The sequence below is a fragment of the Miniopterus natalensis genome, chromosome 1 (assembly GCF_054644295.1).
Source record: "Miniopterus natalensis isolate mMinNat1 chromosome 1, mMinNat1.hap1, whole genome shotgun sequence".
NCBI classification, from domain to species: domain Eukaryota; kingdom Metazoa; phylum Chordata; class Mammalia; order Chiroptera; family Miniopteridae; genus Miniopterus; species Miniopterus natalensis.
Genome location: NC_142081.1, coordinates 42715198 through 42739358, shown reverse-complemented (window position 1 = coordinate 42739358; position 24161 = coordinate 42715198). Strand labels below are relative to the sequence as shown.

The following is a 24161-nucleotide window of genomic DNA, read 5'->3' as shown; positions in this document are numbered from 1 at the left end:
AGAAAGGTCACAAGTGGTGAGCGCAGAGAAAAGGTCTTGGACAGCAGGTGGCCCTGAGAGAACTGGTTCTGCAGACAGTGAGCGGAAACTAGAGTGAGCCAGGCGTGAAACAGATGCTGAGAGGAGAGAATTGGCGACTGATGATAAGAGGTGGGTCACTTAAAAACTTCCATAGAAGAAGCCCCGAAGACTTGGAAAACATGAGGCAAAGGAGAATAAGCCATTTCTGAAGCCAGGAAGGAATGTTCCAGATGGCGGAGAGCTGGAAAGGAGGAGACCAAGGGAGTGAAGCGAGAACAGTGAAGGGGCACTGTGGAGAAAAGGGCATGGAGTTGTGAAAACGTTTTCTTACGGAAACCCCCATGTACCCACCACCCAGCTGCAACAGTGATCGACTCCCAACCCCTTGTTTCATCTATGCCCCACCCATCATCACCCCTTCCCCAGGTTATTTTGAAACAAATCCAAGACATCATATTATTTCAGTGATTCTCAAACTTCATTGTGCATCCGAGTTCCCTGGAGGGCCGGTGAGAACAGATTGCTGAGCCCCACTCCCAGAGATTCCCATTCAGCAGGTCTGGAGCAAGGGTGAAAATTTATATTTCTATCAAGTCTCCAGATGCCGCTGATGCTTCCGACCCAGGAGTCACATTTTGAGAACCACTCTACTATTTCATCTGTATATATTTCTCTTTTAAAAGGACTCCCTTATCTCTCTGGCCGGTGTGGTTCAGTTGGCTGGGTGTTGTCCCATGCAATGAAAGGTGGCCGATTGGATTCCCAGTCAGGGCACATGCCCGGGTTGCAGGCTGGATCCCCCAGTGAGGGGCATGCAGGAGGCTGCCGATAGATGTTTCTCTCTCTGTCTCCCTCTTTCTTCCTCTCTCTCTAAAAAAATCAATAAAAAATCTTTTTTAAAAAATATAAATAATAAATAAATAAATAATAAATGGACTCCCTTATTTAAAACATAATCACAATGTTACCACCACTCACAAACTTCAGTAATCTCTTAATTTTATTTTTTTCCAATTGTCCTCTTGGCAGTTTTACTAACCATTTGTTTGAAATGGCTTCCAAACAAGGTCCTTACCCTGCAATTGGTTAATATTGTCTCTTTAGACTCTTTTAACCTATAGGTAGAGTTTGAATTAGTGCATAGGAATAGTTTGAGCAGTGGCATAGAGAGATGGGCAGATGTGTTTGGGAAAAGAGCGCAGACTTTGGGTTTGAATCCTGAGAGTTTGCACCGGTAATCTGAGTGCTCTGAGCCTCACTTTCATTTGTAAAATGAAGATAATAGGCCTGTCTCATGGGGATTAGATGAGAATTAAGCCTGTGGCATGGTATGTGGCACACAGTAGAGCTAAGGAATCAAAAGACATGGGTTTGTAGAAACTCTGTGATCTTGGGCAAGTACTTAACTTCCCTAAGCTTTGGCTTCTTGGTAGATAAAATGGAGATAATAATAGTACCTATTTTGTAGGGTGGTGGATGAGCTAATGGGTATAAACAGCTTAAGCATGGGATCTAATGTGCAGTAAGCACTCAAATTTGTTGTTGCTATGAAAATACCAATTTTTATTAAGAGTACAATGCACATCACTGTTCTTCCCCCTGAATAGGAATGCCGCCTTAGAATCGTGATTTCCAAAGTGATAGATTGGAAGATCCCAAGCCATGAATTTGTGTCTTTCCCACCTTGCTTCTGTCTTAGTTTGGTTAATGGCACCATCACCCTCCCAGTTGCCCAAGTTAGAAACTTTTGAGAGTCAACTTGGGCTCTACCCCACATTCAGTATTTCATCCGTTATCAATGTTTCCACCTTCAGGGGACTTCTGGGATCCATTCCCAAAGGGAATGAGAGAACCTAGCAGCTCCAGGCACATAGTAACGAGGTCGTTAATCGACACTGATTCTTTGTTTTTATTTCTATGGCCTCTGTTCTACTTCTGATCATTCCCACCGGCTCCACCCCATCAACTCTCCCCTGGCCTCACCGGTCCCAGCCTCCCATCCTTTGTGCACCTTGCCAGTGACACACTCTCTCACTACTTCTACCCCCGTCCTCTCTCCTTCCCTGTTTCCCTTCTCTCTCTCTGACTGAAGTGCGATGAGTGGAGTTTCTGCCTCTCTCATCTTTCATCTGCCTAAGGAGCTGCTCTTGTTTCATTTTGGTTTTTCCCTCTACGTCCCTAATACTCACTTCCTTCCCCTTCTCTCCTGTAAGTCTTCACTCCCATGTTTTCTATTGATATATTCTTGGATAGGTATGTGTAGTTATAAAATACATTATGTTATTTTGTATGGCTTCTGTTTTTAAACTTAGCTACCACCTTTACTTTTCCATTCCCCTGGCAACCACCCCAGCTTCCTGTGACCGGTGTTGCAGTGAGGCGAGCGTCTTTGCTCGTGATCCGTTAGGACCTGTGCAAGTCTTTCTGAAGCGTCCGCCCAGGGGTGGAATTGCTGAGTTATATTATCTATGCAGATTTGCTTTTACAAAGTACCGCCAGGTTGTGCCTGAGACCTGCAGAACCCTGGACACCTAGAAACTCCATCCAAACCCCTGCACTAAGGGGTCTTCCCAAACTCTAGCGTGGCCTCTAGCAGCTAAGGTCGCATTCCCCCTTAAAATGCCTGCCCGGAAGATTTACTATTAGTTCTAGCCAACACCTGCCGAAAGGCAGTAGACCCCTGAACCACCTCTTAGAGCAGTTACTTTAGGAAGCTTGCAATTACCAATTCTTTCTCTGCTCTTGGGGATGTGAATCAGCCACCTGAAACTGTTTCCTGAAGGACCTGAGAGGTTTCTCTTTGAAAAGTACACATTCGGGAGGCAGCCCTCCTCTCCTCCTAGTCACTGTGAGAGAATCAGGGCCTAGCCGGGGGGCGCCTTGCTTCAACTTGACCGCTGCCCCCCTGTCCTCACGATCAGAGAAGCTTGTTTCTCCTGTGGGTGAGCAACATTGAACAAATCCAGGGGACCTAGCTGCATGGACGAACTCCTCTTAGCACCCCTCAGGGCCTTTCACTTGTCATGGCCCAGCCTTTAAAATGTCTTCAGCCTTTTTTTTTCGGGGAAGTTGAGTTCGGTGCGGCCTGGATTCATTTGCCCTCTTGCAGTAGTCAGTCACCTGACTGCAACCTGTCCTTACAACTTTAACTAGTGTTGGCTTTGTTTATCTTTGACATGCTCTTGAATAGCTCTACCAGTTTACCTTCCATGGACGGATGAGCAAAAGAGTTTCTGCTTCCCTGCAACCTTGCCAGAGTTTGATATCAGCCAACCTCCTAATTTTTGCCAGCCTCATGGGTAAAAAGAGATATTTTGCTATTGTTTTAATTCTCACTTATCTAATAACTAGTGGGGCTGAGCAAAACTAGTGGATTTTCTTGTGTGAGTCACATATTCATATCCTTTGCCCATTTTTCTATTGGGTTCTTTGTCTTTTTCTAGTTGATTTCTAGCACTTTTTTATATGTTCTGGGTAATAATCCCTTGCTGGTTTTAGAAGTCTCAAATGTTTTTTCTCAGTCAATAACCTGTCAGTTAGTTGTTATTATTATTATTTTAAAAATATGTTTCCATTGGTTTCAGAGAGAGGAAGGGAGAGAAAGATAGAAACACTAATGATGAGAGAGAGTCATTGATCAGCTGCCACCTGCACACCCCCTACTGGGGATCAAGCCTGCAACCCAGGCATGTGCTCTGACCGGGAATTGAACTGTGACCCTCTGGTTCATAGGTCGATGCTCAACCACTGAACCACACCAGCTGGGTACCTGTCAGTTAATTTTGAAAATGGTATCTATCATTGTATTATCATTAATTTTTACATAGTTAAATCCATCAATTTTTTTTTTGACCTATGGTTACACTTGTTAGGTCTTGTTTTTAAAAAAAAAAAACATTCCTGTCCGCCCGGGCGTGGCTCAGTGGTTGAGCATCAACCTAGGATCCAGGAGATCAGGGTTCGATTCCCGATCAGGGCACATGCCTGGGTTGTGGGCTAGGCAGCCGATCAATGACTCTCTCATCATTGATGTTTCTATCTCTCTCTCTCCCCCTCCTTTCCTCTCTCTGAAATCAATAAAGATATGTTATAAATAAATAAATAAATAAATAAATAAATAAAAATTTTTTAAAAACCACACCATTCCCAATTTTAAGATCGTACATATATTCTCCTATATACATTTCTAGTTATTTGTTTTGAGGGGTTGTTTCCGCATCCATATATTTAATGCATCTGAAGTTCACCTTTGTTTATGGTATTAGGATCTAACTTAATTTTTCTCTAGGTAGTGAGCCAGTTTTCTCTGCACTATCTCCTATCAGCCCACCTTCACTCCATTGTTTCTGGTGACTTCTTTTCAATACAGAGGGTACACTCACATCCAAATGCATGTACACACACATATACATTTCTGAGTACTTTCTGACCCTTGGTCTATGTACCTGTTTCTGCATCAGTACCACAGTGTTTTAATCTATACCATTGGAATATAGTGTGGCAAGCCCTTCCTCTTTGCTCTGTTTTCAAAATAGACTCAACTAATTATGGACGTTGGTTTTATTCTACCATATACATTTTCACAGTTTTATTGAGATAGAATTGACATAAAAGTTTAAGATACTGCCTGGCTGGGCCTGGCTCGGTGGTTGAGCATCAACGAAGGATCCAGGAGGTCGTGGTTTGATTCCCAGTCAGGGCACAGGTCCCGATTTTGGGCTCGATCCTCAGTCGGGGATGAGTAGGAGGCAGCCAGCTGATCAATGACTACTCTATCATCATTGATGTTTCTATCTCTCTCTCTCCCTCTCCATTCCTCTCTCTGAAATCAATAAAGATATATATATTTTTTAAAAAGTTTAAGATACAGCACAATAATTAGACTTAAATATATTGTGAGCTGATTACCATAATAAGTTTAGCTAACACCCATCATCTCATAGAAACTTAAAATATATATATTTTCCTTGTGATGAAGCTCTTAGGATCAACTCTCTTAAAAACTTTTATACATACCATATGTATAAATCTTTGAAGACACTTTTTCATTCCATCAAAAAAAAAAATGTTGGTTGTGTATTGAAATTGCCTTGAATTTTTGGATTAACTATGGAAAGAATAGATATCTTTGCATGTTAAGGAGTCTTGTCCACCAATACAGCATATCTCTTTGCTTATTCAAGTTTTATATTATGTCCTATAATAGTTTTACATTTTTCTCCAAAACTTTATTTTGAACTTTTTAAGTTAAATTTAAGTGCTTTGTAGTTTTGTTGCCCTTGTGAAAAGTGTCTTATTTTCTGTTATATTTTCTGGTGGACTATTGCTGATACAGAAGAATGGTGTTTGTAAGCAGATGTTATTCCTGACAGCCTTGTCAAGCATAAATCATAGATCTAAAGGTTTTTCTGTTAACTCCATGAAGTGCTCTATGTAAATAATCAGATCACCTGTAAACAATGCCAGTTTTGTCACTTCTTTTCAAATCCTTATACCTGTTAATTCTTTTTCCTGTCTTATCACATTGGCCAAGATCTCCAGTACTCTGTTGAGTAATAGCAGTTCTGTTCTTAAAGGAAATGTGGATCTATCTGCACCTGGTATCACCTTCTCATCCCCAGAGGTTAAGCCTGCCCTAATGTAGCCACAAGCTCCATCTCCTGGCTGGTGTAGGACTGGTGAATTCTGTTTTGTCTTGCAGTGGAGTAAGAGTAAACCGTAATCTGTCCATGAAGATTTAGGGGAGAAAAAGAGCCCAAGATAAAAGTTTCCCTACCTGTGATACCTTTCCTTTTCACCCTATAGACTATAGTCATGTACACACAAAACCTGGGACCCAACTATTTGCTGTCCTTCTAGAAGCTTCTTGCAGTTATCACATTAGATAGTCAGACCCATCAACTGCCTAGTTTCTGAGGCACTCCCAGGGCTGTGTTGTGTAAGACAGCCAGTAGCCTAAAATGGGTTGCCATTTGGTCCGGATCCAGAGGACAGGGTGATATTTCTAAAATAATTGTAGTCATGAGAATAATCATAGACCTCTGGAGGTCCTCATTGTAACCTCTTGTTTTTTGTTTTAACCCTCACCTGAGGATATGATTTTCATTGATTCTAGAGAGAGCAGAAGGGAGAGGGAGGGAAAGAGAGAGAACCGTCGATCAGCTGCCTCCAATACACACCCTAACCGGGGATGGAACCGACACCCCCCGGAACCCGACACACCCTTTGGTTCACGGGACAACGCTCCAACCACTGTGCTACACCAGCCAGGTCATGTAACCTCTTTAATAAGAACATTCAGGGTCTTGACAAGTTGGCCTCACCTTTTTTCCCCAATAAGCAAAGTAGTCCACACTCAAACCACCGTGGGGGATCTCCTTTTCCTGAATATGTGGTGCACTTTAAACCTTACCTGTTTACCCTGCAGTCCCCTCTCCATAGTACTCTCTCACCCTTTCTCCACAGTGAGAAATTCCACTCTTTCATCAAGGCTCAGGAAAAAGTCAGCATCCTTAGGACGTCTTCTTGAGTTCATCCCATTGGTATAAATCGTTCCTTTTCCAATGCTCCCCACAGTACTTACCTGTCAACTATGCCTTATGGTTTGTTGTTAGTTATCTAACTGTCCCATTAGATAGCGACTTCCAGGGGAGCAAGAGCTGTGCTCTGTCCACCTCTATCTCTGCAGCGGTTCTCCACACACAGTAAATGCTCAATAAATGTTTATGTGTCTAATTAAATGGTAGGGATCACAAATTATAGGGAAAAGAAGTATTGCTCCTGCCTGATCTTGGTTTCAGTAGGATAGAATGTGAACTTGCAAATAGGAATAAAGACAGACATAAGCTCCTAGTCATTCCCTTAGAGTGCTATAATAACAGGTATTCAACCTATGCAATGCTGAGCAACTTTAGAACAAAATGTACCTGCAAAGTCTAATGCACAGGGGCAGTGATGGAAGTTAGCATGTGGCCAGACATTCCTAGGTTTCTGCTCCTGGGTAAGGTCCTAGTTACAGGGTTAGGTGGGCTAGGTGGGTATCCGTACACACAGCCCTTGAAATGTACCTATTTACAGGTGAAGATTATGAGACAAATGGAATTTTCTTTTGAAAATATTACCTTTACTTTTTAAAAAATTTTCTTTTTCAATTACAGTTTACATTAAATATTATTTTATATTTAATAGGAATTTCCAATAAGTGGGATAGATTGTTTATGTTGTGGAAGAGACACATACACAAAAAATAAATGAAGAAACTGAAGTAAAATTAATTATTTTTATAGTGACCCTTTTCTTTCAATAACATACAGCAGTGTCTTCTGTGTTTTTGTGTTTTTGTTTGGTTGGGTTTTTTTGCATCCCTGGGAACTAGATAAAGTATTATTATCATTTTGGTAAAACCTGAGATAAGGAGGAATTAAATTAATTTGTTTCAGTAGATTGTAGTAATGGTTCATACCTCCCTGTATCCACACCGTTGGGTAATACCTTTCACGCTGACTCCCGTCTTGGCCATGGGACTTGCTTTGACCAGTGGGACAAGAGCAAACATGACACAAGCAGAAATTGAAAAGTGCTTGCATATTGCAGCCTACCCTCTCCTGCTGATCTTTGGTACCCTGAGACTACCATGTGAAGCCCAGATTATCCTGCTGGAGAATGAGAGGTCACAGGGAGCAGAGACAAGCCCTCCCCGCTGAGTCCCCCTTGACTAACCTCTTGTCAATCTCCAGGCATATGAGTGAGGCCAGCCAACCCCACATGAGCCACCTGCAGACCTCAGAGGTCTGCCATGCAGATGAACTGTCCAAATGACTCACAAAAGCATGAGAAATGAGAAATGTTTGCTGTTTTAAGCCACTCAGTCTTGAAGTGGTTTATGACACAGCAAAACCTAATTGGTACATTCCCCAAGCTGGCCTACGCAGGCTGGAGTCGAGAGGTGCCAGTCGTGTTCAATCGCTGCTACTCCTCTCCTAGTCAAAGGTGAGGTGGAGACATGCAAAACTTAAGGATGTTGTTTTGTGTCTTAAGTGTGATCAAGCTTCTTTTTCTATTCCTCAAGGGCTAAGGCCACGACTCGATTTTCCCAGCTGGCTTAGTACATCGCTTTATTCATAAAAGATGCTCAGTGAGGGATATTACTTTTCTGAGAAGGAACACAAGTTCAGTTCTTATGAGGCTGGAAGGTAAGGCGACATGTGGTGTGTGTTTAACTCTCAAAATTTATATAGGCACAGGTATTTCTAATTACAAGGAAAGTTTTACACGAGCCATCTTTCCTAAGAGAGAAAACAGGAAGGAAAAGGCAGGGACCGTGCTTTGGTCCCCATGGGCCAGACCAGAGTCTTGCAGAGCCGCTGAGCGGAACAACCTCAGGGAGCGCCGTTCGCATTGAGGTCTATGTGGGCAGCGTGCCCCTGCGTTGTTCAGTGCACACCTTGCACAGCCGTGCACGGGGCCCCGCCTGGCACACAGTGAATGCCCGCAGAATGGCGAGCGGGCGCGCGGGCATGTGCCCGTGCTTGCACATCGTGTTGGTGGCGTTCAGCAGAGTTTTCACTGGAAAGAAAAAGAAACCAGATTAGAATGAGGATCCCTGTTCAGTGGGCTCCCAGAGCACAAACCATGTTGCTTTCGGAGCTACAACGTGAGAAAATATCAAATAAAATGTGCAGATCGGGTAGAAATTCAAAGGCAAAACCTACACCAAAGGTTGCAGGTTAAAACAAAAAATAAAAATTCATTTTGGTTCATGGTGACACCTAGTGGTGTATCAAATCTGTGGGTTTTCCTTGCAGTAAACTATTTTATTTTACACATCAGGGTGGAGGGGTCCTTGGGATGGTGGACCCCTGCTCCCTTCACAGATTAAGTAGTTAGGGTCCGCAGGCCTCCCAAGGTCAGCGCGGGTGGGATGCTGTTCCAGGAGTTAGCCCTGGAGAGGACACTCCAGCACTGCTGTCGTGGGGACCCCTGAATAAATGCCAGAGGTGGGGGGCTCCCTTCCATGGGTACAGGGTCACTCGCTGCCACTTCCAACAATTGTTCTCAGCTGTCTGTGCCTTTCCACTGTACCTGTCACTTTTCCTAGCTTCTGCCTTCACTTCCCCGGCCTGTCCATTTCTTCTGTTCTTTTGCCTTTGCCTCCTCTGGCAAGACCTAGTGGGCCCCTCTCCCTTCTCACTCTTCCTCTCTCCTTTCCTTCCTTCCTTTCTCTTCTGCCTTTACTTTCCCTTCATTTATTCTCTCCCTCCTTTTTATTTTCTGTGCTCATCGATGCTCCCACGGATGTCAGGGATCCCAGATCTGCACTGTCCAATATGGCAACCACTAACCCGTGTGGCTGTTCAAATTCAAATGAATTAAAACTAAATGGAATAAAAAAACCAATCCCTCCCTCCATCACTCTAGTCACGTTTCAAGGGCTCAGTGGCACCAGTGGCTACTCCATTGGACCGCGCAGCGTGTGGTCCCTTCCATCGTGGTAGAAAATCCTACAGGAAAGCACTGGGCTGGAGCTTGGCTCACCTGCCTCTCCAGGCTTTCATCTTTCCCTTCTCAACACCTCTTCTCTAAGTGGTAGTTCTTGAGGCAGTCTGTGTTCTGCCCCTTCCCTGCCCTCCCCTCCCTGCTCACTCCAGTTTATTTGGTGGCTTCTGTTCTCCGTATATTATTATGTAAACTCATTAAGATGACCTTGCCAAGTGAACACAAAAATATATAATCATGCTAGACAGTTTATTTGGGACAGCCCATGATTCACAGCATCTTGTTTTCTATGATTTGAAACACATCAAAATATTTTTAAACTCAACACATCAACACATCATTTAAAAAAATTACACCCCAGGCCTTTCTCTCTGTATTTTTTTTTTGCTTTTTTTGCTTTTTTTATCCACAGGTTTCTACCTTTCTACCTTGAGTTAAAATAGCTTTAAAGTTAAACAGTATATCTTTTTATTAATGCCTGAAAATTATTTTTTATGTATAGAATAGCTTTGAAATAATACACAGGAAACTGATTATAGATTGGTGTTTGGCTCGGATGGAATGGACATTTACATTTTGTTGAATACACTTTTATAGTATTAATGTTTTACCAGATTAGTGTGTATATAACTTTTTTAATTAAATTGAATTCTAAATTACTTTTTTTTTCTCTTCGAAATTTTACTGGTCCTGGGGAAAGAGAGGAAGGCAGCCTCAGCCTCCTACTGAGGGTGCCACGAGTCCTCACTGTTTCCCATGGCCATCGATGGGTAGGTTCATGTGTTCAAGGAAGGCCAGGAAGGCCTTGAGCTTGGGTGGCACTGAGGCGTGGCACTGAGGCATGCCACGTGGACCGAGATCAGGGGTAAGGCGTTCAGGCAGCTGGGGGCTAGGGCCTGGTGATTTGGCAGCAAGTCCAGCAGGTTGTAGTCCACAAAGGAGATCTGGTTGCCCACAGTGAAGGCCTGGCCCCTGGGTCTAGAACAGCAGGGTCTCTGAAGGCTTCAGGGGCCCTGGCAGTTCCTCCCCACAGTCCTCCTTGCCCCGCTTGCCTCATAGTTGGTGTAGATGAGGGTGATGTATTTGCAGCAGAGGGTCCTTCTTGCTGTCATTCACCACGTGCACCAGGGCTGCCCCCCGCTGGTCCTTCCCGTACAGCCCAAGGGAGTGGCCCAGGTGTTACAGGATGGCACTGGACTGGTGCAGAGTGAGGCCTCCGTCCTGAAACTTGTGGAGCTGCCTGTGTAGACAGCAGGCCTTGAGCGAGTCCTGCAGCCAGGTCTCCCTGGTCACCACCCCCTCCTTCCAGCTCCGGCCCTGGTCAGCCAGCAGCACACGCATGGCCTCGCTGCGCCCCTGAACAGGGAAGGAGCCAATGGTGTAGACAAAGGTGGATGAGCTCAGACCTGAATTCTAAATTACTTTTGAAATTAAAATAAGTGTTACAACCCTGATGGAACCAAAGGCAGTCCAGGAAAAGGGGCTCTCAGAGAGAAGGTCATTTTTTTTTTTTTTCAGGTCTCATACATGCACGTATATCCCTTTTTATTTTTTATTTTATTAATTTTATTTTTGTTTAAAATATTACAGATATCCCTTTTTCTCCCCAATGACCCATTCCACCCCATCCCATCCCCCTCTCCAGTCCCTCTCCCCACCATTGTCCATGTCCTTGGGTTATGCATATAAATTCTTTGGTTACTGAGAGAAGGTCATTTCTGAATGAGCCCACAAGGCTTGGGTGATGATGTGTCTCTTTAAAGAGATAACGGAGCCTGACCGGCATGGATCAGCGGTTGAGAATCGACCTATGAACCAAGAAGGTCAGGGTTTGATTCCCGGTCAGGACACATGTCCGGGTTGCGGGCTCCATCCCCAGTAGGAGGTGTGCAGAAGGCAGCTGATCGATGACCCTCTCTCATCATTGATGTCTCTATCTCTTTCTCCCTCTCCATTCATCTCTGAATTCAATAAAAACATATTTTTAAGAAGAGAGAGAGATAATGCAGGCAGAGGTAGCACTGCATTAGCTTTAGATTTCCATCCAATGATGATTTGCCTTCATTGGATTCGAACGCCCTGACACGTGGCCCTCCTGACCGAGGATGGAGGTTCACACAGGAAGAGCCTCCCTTCCCCCCCACCCATGATTAAAGAGCCACGACAGAGACTGTCGCTTTGGTGCCTGCCTCAAGAGGGTTGGAGAACATTAGTCGAGAGCAATCCTTTCTTCCAGGGATGTACTCACCCGCCTCTCTTTCAGCAGGGACTTGATCAATAAAACAAAAGCTAGCATTTCTCTTCCTTTTCGTGGGCTCTCCAGGCTAGTCAGGGCCGCGTGTCCTCCTTAGTACCGTGGACCTTTGAGGAGAAAAGAGGGTGGAGGCTGAGCTCTCGCCTGACTCCAGAGCTGCTTTCAGCCCAAAGGTACTTCGAAGATTAGATTTCTGTTGCATTTAGAATAAAGGCTCACTTCTCCTTAGAAAGGGGTTTGGGGACTGGGATAGAACCGTCATACCAGAAGTAACAGCTACACTGCCAATTTTCACAACAGGGAAACCGAGGCAGGGCGCAGTCAGTTTGGTATGAGCTGGGATTTGCAGTCTGTGCTCCTGACTTCCCGTAAGACCACACGGCCTCCAAACCATATAATCATATGCCCAGACAGAACTGAAGCATCTCTGTGTACATTCATCTAAATAAAGCGCCGCCTGGACCATGCCACCCAGGGGAGTTGGTTTGTGGTTCTTTCCAACTGTGGACTTCTGCGGTGCCAGACTGGCCTGGGTGGAATCATGGTTCCCCTGCAAGAACAAAGGTTTGCACTCAGGCTCCGGGGAACACGCAGGAGTCTGTTTCTAATGAAAGGCTCTCGGGCGCTCTATGTTGGGAAGACAGACAGCAGCCGTTCCTTCGGCAGAGGACCAGCACTGTCCTTACTTCAAGGAAGACTGGCCATGGGACGTAAAAAGCTCAGGATCATCAATGCTACAGCGATTCCAGTTTACCCTCGTATTTTATAGAGAGGGAAACTGAGGCCCAAAAGGTTAGTAGGTGAAATGGCCTTCCGAAGATTCTGGAAGGGATTATAGTGCTAGAGCCTCCCGCCAGGCCCCAGCCCATTGGGGCTGCTTCCCTGCACGACCCTGGCAGCCCAAAGTCCCCTGTGCAAAGACGCTTCTTCTAGTCTCAGGGAGGGATATAAACACCCTCCCAATGTTCATTCATTGATATGATTATCGACACACCAAGGATTGCTCAGTGTGTGTTTTCAGGTCAGATTTTACAGGTGTATCTGTGCTGTCTAATACAGTAGCTATGAGCCACATGTGGCTACTGAGCTCTTGAAATGTGACCGGTGCAAACTAACACACGCCATAACTGTAAAGTACACATCAGATTTTGAATACGTGGCATGAAAAAAAATGTGAACTCTTTCAGTAATAATTTTATACTGATTATATGTTGAAATGATAATTTAGGCATACTAGGTTAAAATGTGTTATTAAAATTATCTGTTTCTTTTTACTTTTTAAGATATGGCTGCTAAACCTTTCAAGTGACACGTGTGGCTCACATTACATTTGTATTGGACAACGTGAGATACACAATATAGACCCTGACTTGCACTTTTCGATCTAAGACATCATGTTACAGTGGGGTCGCCTTGTGTACACACATGTAACATACTTGCACTAGGAGGAGGGGGAGAGAGAGGAGAAGAAATAAGCTGGGCAGGTGGCTTCCTTCGTGCTCCGAGTGTGAAATGGGACAGAATGATTCCACTGTCCCCGTGAGTGGTCCTGACACTCGACTCTCTTGGGTGAGTATCTCACTTTTCCAAGAGTAAAGTCCAAGGCTTTACCACCTGCATCAACACTGATAAACCTCAAAAAACTGACTTTGAGCAAAGAAAGCAAATTGTAGGTGCATACAGATGGTTCACTTTACAGAAAGTTGTAAAGCTGCAAAGCTATATGTTAAATATGGACGTTCAGAGGAACGATAAACACCAATTAGGGGCAGCGATTCCTGGGGGGGGGGGGATGTGGTTGGGGAGGGGCTTTCACCGCATTTACAATATTCTTTCCTTAGCTAGGCGGGGGCGGGCAGCTGTTCGAAATTATTTTTTATCCTTTGTGTAGACTGGACATATTTCATAATAAAAGTGCCTTAAAATGCATACTTTTCACACACTGATTAGTACTGGGAGAGGCAGCATATATTTTTGATGTATGCACGTTTTATTTGCCTAAGATTGCTATTGCAGATTCCTAGACCGTCTACTATTTAACCCCTTAAAAGCCCGTTTCTAATCTGCACCCCCTTATGGGGGACATCCAAAGAAAGCAATTGCCTTTAAGGTTTAAGCAACTACTTTTCCTTTAAAATGGATATATTATGGATTTGCAAACCTCTCACAATGTGAGACTGTATTCCGTTAAAGAAAACATACCCTAGAAATCATTTATACACGCCAGGATCAGGAAAAGTCACTGATAAAAGGGAATGGTGATTTTCTTAAGGAGAAAAATGACTGATGACCACAGAGATTCAAAGAGCATGGAGTAAAATCAGGCTGGAAACATGAAAAAGTGATGAGCCAGGGGGAAAAAGTCTGACTTGCAGGCTGCAAGAAAGATATCTGTGCAAGAATATACCTGCTCCCACCTCACCATGACCCTGGGAAAAAATATATTAACTGACCTTCTGAAAATTAGAAAAAGGAAAAGGAAGGTTTTATCCTCCCAGACAGACAGCCAACGGGGGGATGTTTAGAATGAGTTGCAAGGCATCCTGGGTAGGGTCCTGCTGCGGCTGCTTTGGGGTCCTGACCCACCCCGCACTAGCTATTGGACCTTGGGTAAGTCATGTAACAGCTCTGAACTTGAAGTTTTTACTGTAAAATAGGAGCCTAAGGTGATGAACATAGTATGACTGGCACTCAATAAAACCTGGGTACTTAGAAATAGTTCCTCGGCAAATTCCCGTTATTCCCCGAGAGGGATAAGCTTCTGCAGTTTTATCCCACTTCCAGTCCCCTCGCCAGCCCCGACATTTAGACTCACACCAGACAAACTCTGACTCAGGCACAGCAGCTCTAGGGCTCCCAGTAGGCACGGCAAGTCGTTTTCCTTCTGGCGGGGACCCAGGGAGCCCCAAGGGGCAAACCTCAGCAAGGCTTCAATCTTCAAGTGTCTTGTTGTCGTAAGAGGCAAAGATGAAAACTTCCCAAGGGCCTCAGTAGATTTCCAAGTGTTGCCTTCATTGCTGCATCTATGTTTCTCTCCAGGTTGCTAACTTGCACCCCCACTCCCCGAGTCGTATGTTTTATTCCCCCAAGGCAGCCAGGGGTGGGGGTGCTGAGCTGTGAGCCAGGCCGGGTGGAGGGGCCTTCCTCCGTCAGGGGTGCACACCAGGTTCTCGAGTCCGCCCCACCAGCAGCTGAATTTTAGACAGACTGTCATGGGCGCTTGTGGAAGGCTCCAAGGGTGGGTGATGAGCTCAGATAGGGGGGTGCACACTTCAGGAGCTAGAGGTAGCAGGCCAGGTCCTTCTCGAATATCAGGGGCCCTTCCATGGAACCTCACCGCTTCACCACACAACCCTTCTTGCCGATGAGAGCTTGGTGAAGTTCATTTGATGGCATTTCCCCAGGGTGTCCCTCCCCTTGGGCTAGACTTGCACCCACTTCCACAGTGGGTGGGCATCATCCCCGTCACACAGATCTTGCTATACATATCGAATTTGACATTATAGCTGGCAGCAAACTCTTTGATCTAGCCATTAGTCCCTGGCTCCTGCCTCCCGAACTGGTAGCAAGGGAAGGCCAGGGTCCCTAAACGGCACTCGGCTTATCGGGCGTGCAGGGCAACCAGCTGAAGGTAGTTTCCATCTGTTTTGCCTCATTGCAAAGCAATGTTGGTAACATGCACGTGAAGCCTGGGTACTTGTCCGGGTTAACCAAGTGCCTGTCAATGTCCTTGGCAGGGACTGAGCACAGCGCCAGTCGCCAGTCTTCCCAGGACCCCCCAGCACCTCACTCACATCCCCCCACACACCCCTCACACCCCTCAAAGAAGTGCTGGCTTTAGCAAGTGGCTCCAAAATGCGAACTTTTTAAATGTGAATTTCCCTTTCCAGAAGCCTTTAAAAATAACAGTTATCTATTTATCTGAGTGCTTTCTGCCAAGAGGCAAGATAGTAGAGAGAGTGATTTGTTTGTTGAGTTTTATTTTTAGTATAATATAATCCTTAGCAGTGGATAAATATTTGTTGACAATTTACTATGTGCCAGGCAAATTTCAGTGCTCAGATGAGACAAAGAAGAGCAAAAGTCCTTGCTCTTGAAGAATTTTATGGTCCAAAGGGGGCTAAAACTAGTGCACTATAATAATTGCATCCCAGGATAACATGATAAGGGCCACAAACCAGATAGGAACGAGGTGAATCCGGGGTTTGGAAGGAAGGGTAGCATTCACTACAGGAGACTTTTATTCCATCAACAACATTCTAATAAAAATAATACCTTAGTAAGTAGTGATTTTCCTTTCTCTGTGTTCTCTTACACATCTTTATTCATACATTTACGTGATTTTATAGTATAACCGCAATACAATTTTGTGCTCTCCTAAGCATTATAAACATTCCTTTTGCTAAATAGTTTTCATCATAATTTCCATCTGTTGGTGAATGTAATTTCCTTTACAGCCCCCTGTTGTGTGATAATTGGGCTATTTCCAATCTTTCTATAGTTAAAAATTATGGTACAAGGGGTATCTTTATGCATGTAGCTTATTTCTTCTTTAATATCCCTTCTCTAGCTTAGCTCTGCAAAATACGTTTGATGGGGGTCAAAGGGCATGGGCATTTCTATCTCTCCTGAAATGTGTTGATCCATGGTTCCCCCAAAAAGGTTGGACCCGTTTAACAAGGTCACCGGCAGTAGATGTACCTGTTTGGCACAACTGTGTCTGCATTGGGTACTTTTGGGGGTGGGGAGTTGTTTTTTCAATTTGCTGATTTCATAGCTATTCATGATGCCTTGTTATTATTTTAATTTACATTTCTCTGATAACTGTTTCCAATATCCTTCCTGGTTGGACCTCTTCCATGCGTTGTCTGTTCAGGTCAGAGGAACAGGATTTCCACAGGCAGAGAGCCAGACGACGGGCATTTTGCGGAGAGTAGATGGCTTCCTAGGCGGAGGGAGGAGAGGGAGGCATGCGAAGGAACACGGATGTTTTTGGCTGGGATGTAAAGGACCCAAAAAAGAGAACTGGTGGAGGTGAGGCTGCAAAGGAAAGTGGAGGCTAGTGTGTGCAAAAGTTTGTTTTGAATCCTGTAAGGTTTTTAGTTTAACTTGTACAGTATGCCTCATAGGAGTAAACAATTGGGTTGGCCTGTCTCTCCCTTAACGGATGAATCCATGAGCCCAGCCACTGCGAGCAGCCAGCTCCACTTGCCCCTGTGGCCCCTTGCCAACCTCCTGCCCCTCTCCCTTCTTTTCCGCCTGGGGCCTGCTGAGTCCCAGGGCTACTGCTCCACCTGGCTCCTGCCCAGCCACCTGCCTCACCTCTTCCTCTCCATTTCTACCCTCCTGCACCCGGCCCCCTCTCCTCAGCCGCCCGCACACACTCGCTCCCCTGCCTGGTGTGGCTCAGTCTGCTCCTGTGCGCTCCACGCCCCTGACCCAGCCCAGGACCCATCAGTCCCGAGCACTGGATCCCCGGTCTGCACTCCCCCAACGACCCTGGCCCCTCCAGGATGTGTTCTGTCTTCCAAGAAGGTTAAAAACCACTGGGAATGGGAGGGAGGCACCCGCTGTGTTTTCCCTCTTTTACCAGGAAAAAGGGGAAAGGGGCATGTTATCTTTTGAGAAAACACCTAGGCCTAGATTCTTGAGTGCTGCCAAGGCCTAGGGGGTTGTTTCTGCTGATGCCCAGAGCTGATAGCCTTGTAAAGAATATAGTCCTTCCTGCACGTCCCCTCCACCCCTGGGAGCTCCTTGTGCTGTTGAAAGAGGCAAAGAGCTGACAAGTAGCACTGGGCACTTTCCAGGCTCAGCCTTGGAAACCACAGAGGGGCCTCCAGAAGGTGTGGAGAAGGCCCTGGACCAGGATACCCAGACTGTGCAAGTGAGCCATGCCAGGCTGCGCATTGCCCCTACAGACATGGAACACCATGAGTTTTGTAGAATCTTAGGTGCTAGTGCTGGTAAGTATGAAAACCCCAGGTATGACATAAGGGTCCCTAGACGATGCCCTGGGAGCACCCTCTGACTTTCTATAAGCAGATTCTTGGATAGAAAGCCCTTGGTCCCACCACTTTCTGCTGTGTGCCTTTGGGAAATTTCTTCACTCTATGCCTCAGCTTCCTTATCTGTGAAATGGGAATAATAAAAGCAATGCAAGGTGTTGTGAGGATTAAATGAGATAATGTGTGCAAAGTATTTAGTACCTGGAGACAGATACTCCATAAATGTTAGTTGTGATAATTTGGGTTGATTTGGCTGGCTGCCTGCCCGCCTCTGCCTCTTCTGAGTGCACCAGCCTGAACCCCAGGATGAGGTTGTTGAGTATCTGGCCCCAAGCCCTGAGAGAAACCAAACCTCAGGACCATTCCCTCTGATCTGATCTGCAGACCAGAGCTCCCTTTCAGACATCCATGACTCAAAATGTGGGTCTCCTATTAGGAGTAGCTGCTCCTCCAGGGCCAGCAGAGGAGAGACAAAACCCCGTGGCCATGGGCACAAGCACAACGGCCTCCCCATTAGCTGGGCCTTGGTGGAGGGCATGCACCCGGGGCCCTGGGTGGGGGTTTCCCTGAAGCTTTGTGGCTTCCACACTGGTTAGGAGTTAAAGAGGGTGGCACAGCTGAATCCCAGTGGCCACTGATAGGCTACTTACTGAGCACACAGTACTGTGTCCACCTCCCAAAGCTAATGTCAAGCTCTCCAAATGGGAGTTTAAGGAATGCTGAGGCTTCTGTCCCCAGGTGCTCTGTGTGGACTAGCAGCACTGTCTCCATAGGAGGATGATATGAAATTATGTCTGTGACAGCCCGTGGAAACAACAAAGTGCTACACAGTGTTGGGATTGACCACTGTGACTTCTGGCACGAGCCACATCCCAGGCAACTTCACTGGCCTTTGAAGATTCTCCATAGGTAGTGTGTTTTGACATTTAAGCAGATTGCATGCCTCTTCCTTTCTTTTCAGACAAAATGGATTAAATCACATCTTCATCAGACTGGGGTCTGGCATGAGCTGTGATGATATCACTCAAATTCTAAGCTTGTCCCCAGAGTTTCCAGGTGCACACCCCTAAGGGAATTCTGGCAGCTTTGAGAAATAGAAAAACAATTGCTTTTGATCCTGGACTACAGTTTGCTCCCATGCGGTGGGAAAGCAAGTCCTAGCTTGTTTAAACTTGACATTTAAAAACATCTTAGTAGCTGTCTTTTGTTAACTATATCCCACCAGACAGTGTAAGACAAATGAAAAAGAAGCTGAAGCTTTGAGTATTATCTTGGGGACCAGCTGGGGGGAAACAGAGAAATCGTGTTAGCATGGATTAAGCACTTCCCTCCGCTAGATACGCCTGCATTCTCACTTTATCCTCACGATAGCATAGGGACCTACGGGCGCCATTTTTTAAACAAATGAATCTCAGTTACTGGAATAATCAATATTTTATCTGATTTTCAAAATGAAAAATAAATTAAGCTTTAAGTCCAGGTTTCTCAGTGCAGTGGCTTTGGGGATACTTTTCTTCCTACACCAAAACAGGGGAATGTGTTAGTTTCATGATTCTTGTATTTTCTCTGGGTATTTCCCATCTGTTCTTCCTTGGCAGGTCCACTACTAACATTTTCAGGGGCCAAGGCAAGAATTTAAATGGGGAGTCCTGGCCCCAGCTCACGCTGCTACTCTGTGCACCCCCGGTTCTATTCCTCACTACAGAGGGCCTTGCGTGCCTGTGCGCAAGAACCCAAACTTCAGTCGCGCGCTCGCCAGAGCGCCCCCTGGCTGCCTCTGGGGCCCTGGTGGCGCGCATCACATACACTGCCCACCTTTGGGAGGCTCTGGAGAAGAGCTCATCGAAGGCCCTAGAAGACGGCTTAGGGTCATTTCAGCAGAGGAGCCCAGGGTCCCAGGGCCCCAGCTACCCAGAGCCTGCTCTAGAAGGCTCTCCTTGCCCTCGATTCCCCTTGGCTCCTCAGTCTCATTGCATGAGGATGGCCTGAGCCGATGGTCCTATAAAGCAGAGAGAGCAGGACGGGGACCTTGACTGCTCTGATCTCAGGGTACACTGCCTTTGGATTTAGGACTGAGTGTCAGTACCAGCCATTGTCAGCTGGGAAACCAAAGGCACAAGTTTTGGCTGTCTTGGGCCCAGACAAATGATAAGAATATCCCTGGACCAGCTGAGAGACCTCAAAGAGAAACTCAGAGGGATCGGATGGCCTTTCCACCTAATAATGCTTCCTGTGATGCTAAAATTTTGTCTGTTCTGTATTTTGTTTTCAAAGTTATTTTTTAAGCCTGAAATCCCCTGGTTCTCGCCTCACATGAATGAAGCAACATTCAGTTGGGAGATATCAAAGCAACAAGGGACAATTCTACAAACAAACAAGCCAGTTACAAGAGTGGTTCTCCAAGTTCAGAGGTGGAGGAGAGAGACAGAGGGCCTGAGGCTAAATGTCCCTGTTTCAGCCCCTTCCTCTGATGACCAGGCCTCACTCTCCGGGAAAGGCAGGACAGCAACGGCGATGTGTAGGTACATGGGGAGCTCGGGGTCTGGAATAGTTAAGACCTGAGTGAACAAATCAGAGCTTGAATTTATAAGAACCAGAATTTCTAAGAGAAAATAGGCCCTGCTCTGGAGAGAGAGGCCATGATATTCTGGAACAAAGGCTAGTCAAGATGGATCACATTTCAGGGAACAACTAAGGGAAGGTGTTTTCATCCACTATGGTGATAACATTTAAGCCCTCAGGATAAAGGAGAACAGACACCCCAGAATAAAAGAGAAAAGAAAATACTGACTTGACTGAATTTAAAACCAAAATAACCAAGAAACACTCTCAAGTGTCGGAATTTGCCTGGAATTGACTATTGTCTTGTTTGTTTGTATTTAACCAGGAAGGAAAATGGGAGCCCAGATAATGTTTAAAGTTAAATTACAGAAAAATAAAGTTAGATTTTCTTTTTTAGATACCTAAGGTCGTAGCCTAGAAAATATAATGCCCACAAATGTGTTATTTGGTTTAGTCCTTTCAATCACCCCTACAAGGTTGGTTTTATTCCCATTTTATAGATGGAAAAACCAAGACTTAGAGAAGTTAAAGGACTTAACCAGTATTATATAACTCCTAAGTTCTGAAATTTGAACCTAGACTCCAAAGCTGGTAGTGTCTTCAGAACTCCAAATTCCCTCTCATGTGGGGTTTATTTCAGCATTCCTAAGAGAGATCCACACATCTGCCAACTGCTTGGCTCTTAAGGACCAAATTATACTGTTGGGTGGAAAAGGTAGGGGAGACAGAAACAGAGGAGGAATGTGAGAAACAGAGGGAAAGAAGTGAACCCCTATTCCCCACCATCTGTTTCCCTTCCTGGAGAAGAGCCTCTTGTCCGACTGGTTCTCTCTCAACACAGTTTGACCGAGGTGTGTCTCCCACTCTATCCTAATTCCTGGAAACCCGGTGCTTTGGAGCCTGATCTGAGAAGGCTTGAGTTGACAAGATAGATCATGGTTTCATGCAACAGGATATTTGTTTTTTCCAGAGTGTCCTCCAAGGGACAATAATGATCTGAGTGTGCTTTGATGGTAATTTCTCCTAAAGGCAAATAAGATATGAAATCTCAGTTACCCCTGAATAGGACCAAGGATCAGGGAGCCACAAGTGAAGCTGTCCGTCGCCCTCATCCCTGACCCAGAGTGTTAGTGACGACTTATTATATGAATGGGTAATTGGATGGATGGCTAGATAGATGGACAAATGTTGAACAGTAGATAAATAAATAGGGGGATGATGGATGGATGGATGTTGGGTAGATAGATGCATTGTCTCCTCAGTAGCTCTGCCCATTCTTCACTATCCTCTAATTACGGTGGCTTTCATCATTTCCTTGTTTCAACCTTCTATGCTTGGAGTCACTCCGAGCGCATATAGGAGGAGACTAAAAGGCAGGTCTCCTCTCTGTCATAGGCTGTTCTCTCAGATTTTGTATATCCTAATAGGTGTATAGTGGTATCCATTGTTTTAGTTTGGATTTCCCTGATGACGTATATTGTGAAGCATCTTTTCATATGCTTATTTGCCATCTGTATACCTTCCTTTGTGAGACGTTTGTTAAGGTTTTGGCCCATTTATTATTTGTTTGCTTTCTTATTTTTCAGTTTTAAGAGCGCTTTGTATATTTTGAGTAACAGTCCTTTATCAGTTGTGTCTTTTGCAAATATTTTCTTCAAGTCTGTGGCTTATTTTCTCATTCTCTTGGTCATCTTCATTTTTAAGATATTTTCATTGGGTATAGAATTCTAGTTTGATTTTTTTTTTCTTTTTAGTACTTTAAAATTTCTATTGTCTTCTAGTTGCTTTGTTTCTGACAAGAAATATTCTGTTATCTTTATTTTTGTTTTCCTGTAACAATGTGTCTTTTTCTCAGCTGCTTTTGATTTTCTCTTTATTGCTGGCTTTAAGCAATTTTATTATGATGTGCCTCCATGCTATTTTTTTTTTATGCTTTCATGCTTGGGGTTTGATGAGCTTCTTGGATCTGTGAGTTTATAATTTTAATCAAATTTAGAACATTTTAGCCATTATTTCCCCAAATATTATTTTTGACCCCTGGCCCCCAATTTTAGAGACTCCATTCTCTAAATTACACATATGTTTGGCCACTTAAAGTTTTCCCATAGTTCAGTGATGCTTTAATTTTTCTAAGTCTTTTTTCTAAGTTTCATTTTGGAAGGCTTCTATCGTTATGACTTCAAGTTCACTATTCTTTTTTCTGCAGTGTCTAATCTGCTAATAATCCTAGCTAGTGTGTTTTTTATCTTAGACATTGTCGTTTTTCTCTCTAAAAATTCAGTTGGGGTCTATGTTTTATCTTTCATGTCTCTAGTTTTCATGTTGAGTCATCTAGTTTCTTGAGCTATGGAATATAGTCATAATAACTCCGTAGAAATATTGTTGTATATGAATTTTATCATCTGTATTCTTTCTGGGTCAGTTTTGACTGATTTTTTGCCTCACCCTGGATTTATTTCCTGCCTTTTTACATGCCTGGTACTTTTTGTTGTGAATTTTTCTTTGTTGGATGTTGAATCTTTTTGTAGTTATATAACTTCCCTTGAATTTTGTTCTGGAATGCAGTTAAGTTCATTGGATCTAGTTTGATCATTTCAGGACTTATTTTTAAATTTTGTTAGGCCATATCAGAGCATTTAATTTAGAGTTAAAATTTTTCACCCGAGGCAAAACCCTTCTTGGTATTCTAATCAGAGCCTCCTATTCTACTCTGACCATTGGGTCAGAGCATTATTTTTGGCTTTATGTGAACTCTTTTGGCAGTTTTCCCTCAAATCCTTTTTGGTGGCTCTTTCCCTGGTCTCAGCAAGATTCTTCACATGCATGAGCTGATCAGTACTCATATACATACTCAAAGGGGAACTTCACCAGATCATCAGAGGTCTCTCTGTATTTAGCTCCCTCCTTTCTGCTACTCTGCCCTGTGAACCCTAGCTGCCTTGGCTTCCCTGGACCCCATTTCTGTTTACTCAACTCAGAGAGTATCCTGTGCTCTGCCTGAGTTTCCCCTCCATATGCCACAGCCTGAAAACTTTCTTCAGGTAGTGAGCTAGATAATTGTGGGGTTCACCTCATTTGTTCCCCATCTCATTTGTTGCCATCATTTCAAATATTTTGTCCAGTTTTTAAATTCTGTTTTGTTTTGTTTTTTTTAGGGTAAATTCTATCCTTGTTACTAGAAATTAAACTGTGTTTGTTTTAAAAAACTGATGTTCAGTGTCCCTCTGCATTTATAGTAATAAACAGAGAACCCTCCCACATGACCAGTTCATGGCTGTGAATCCTCAAAGCAGTCCACCAGTCTACCCCGTTGGGAACTCAAGTATAGAGCCACATGACCTGGGCACTCTTCAGAGGCAAATGTCACTGTACCCTCAAATTGGCAGCCAAACATTGGGTCTGGAACAACAATGAAAAAGAGGTGAAAAATTGGATGACATTTAACAAGGTAGACTTGTATTCCTGTAAGATCACACTGGTATATATCTTCCACCATGACAAAAGTGAGGAATAATCTGGAGTTGACAGTACCCCAAAATCCACCATTGGTCCCTAGATGCCTAATAGCATAATACCCCTCTAATATCCTGATGGTTTAGCCCACAGGCCATTCCCCTCTGTTAGGCCATCCTTTTTCACCCCATTCTGTTAGCAGTGGTAAAATATATTAAATTAAATTTAAAATTTAAAAAGTTGTGGATCTTATATTTTGATATTCTGATAGCCCCCTAATCAGACTTATTCTCTAGGGCCTGCTACTCAATGTAAGGTCCATGGTGCAGCAGAAGAGCATCTTAAAGCTTAAAAATGTAGAATTTCATGTC

The 24161-nt window shown here is 44.4% G+C and overlaps 1 protein-coding gene and 2 pseudogenes across 1 annotated transcript in view; 1 reads left to right on the top strand and 2 right to left on the bottom strand.

Moving 5' to 3' along the window:
- The window catches only part of APH1B (aph-1B gamma-secretase subunit), a 174919-nt gene that overhangs the window by 99310 nt on the left and 51448 nt on the right, over positions 1-24161 (top strand). The gene's annotated exons all lie outside the window — the stretch shown is intronic.
- Positions 10261-11302, bottom strand: LOC107533722 (glutathione S-transferase P pseudogene; annotated as a pseudogene).
- Positions 15050-24161, bottom strand: part of LOC107533723 (phospholipid hydroperoxide glutathione peroxidase GPX4 pseudogene) — a 65466-nt pseudogene continuing 56354 nt past the window's right edge.